Below are 825 nucleotides of genomic sequence, written 5' to 3' on the forward strand. Positions count from 1 at the left end.
CGTTCGTTTACCTCCCTTTCACTATTTTCCCTCTGAATCCACCAAACCATTACTTGCACTCTGTAAATTACTTTTCCTTAATTCGCTATGCTCTTCATCATGTTCGTGTTCATTTAACTCACTTTCACAACCTTCACGTTCTCGGTTTTCCACTCAAGTAGGCAACACTTTCAGTACGTTTTCTCTCTTTCTTTCTTTTTTACGATTTTTCTTTTTCTTCTTTTTTCCTAGTAGTTGGTCTGAGGTCTTTGGAATTCTGAAAAAAATATATATATTTTGGGAGGTTAGATTTCATGGCGTTTTGGTTGATATGTTAGATTTCCACAACAAGATTTTCATAAATCTTCGTATAATTACATTGATAATATTATGTTAAGTGGTGTCAGTGGTTAAAGAACCTTCCATTGATATTTCATGTCGAATAAATATATTGAATTAATTCAGTTTGGGCTTTAAAATCATATCAGAAAACTTGCTTGATAAAAGTTCCTCCTCAAAACTCAATAACAACTTTCTCTGCACGTAATAGTTTACATTAAATGTTGATTGCCACTGGAACTTATTTTGTATTATTTATTTTTTATTATTATTTATTTATTCATTAACTTTTTTAACGATTTTTTTTTTCATTGAATTTATCACTATTTGCGGTTGGTGTACTTATCTTATCTTGGTTGTAGAAAATAACACTATACATTTATTGAAAGAGAACATATTATTATTCAAGAATTAATTGAAAGAGCAAAAAATTATTTGTATAAATTTTTGGACTGAATACTGTGTACTGAATGACTTTCAACATCCCTTCTTTGCTTTTTGGTTAGT

The 825-nt window shown here is 29.5% G+C and overlaps 1 protein-coding gene across 1 annotated transcript in view; it reads left to right on the top strand.

Annotated features, from left to right (window-relative positions):
- The window catches only part of LOC119588751 (pollen-specific leucine-rich repeat extensin-like protein 2), a gene marked incomplete in the record, with an annotated part of 10,496 nt that overhangs the window by 7,423 nt on the left and 2,248 nt on the right, over positions 1–825 (top strand).

The sequence above is a fragment of the Penaeus monodon genome, chromosome 24, assembly GCF_015228065.2.
Source record: "Penaeus monodon isolate SGIC_2016 chromosome 24, NSTDA_Pmon_1, whole genome shotgun sequence".
Lineage (NCBI taxonomy): Eukaryota > Metazoa > Arthropoda > Malacostraca > Decapoda > Penaeidae > Penaeus > Penaeus monodon.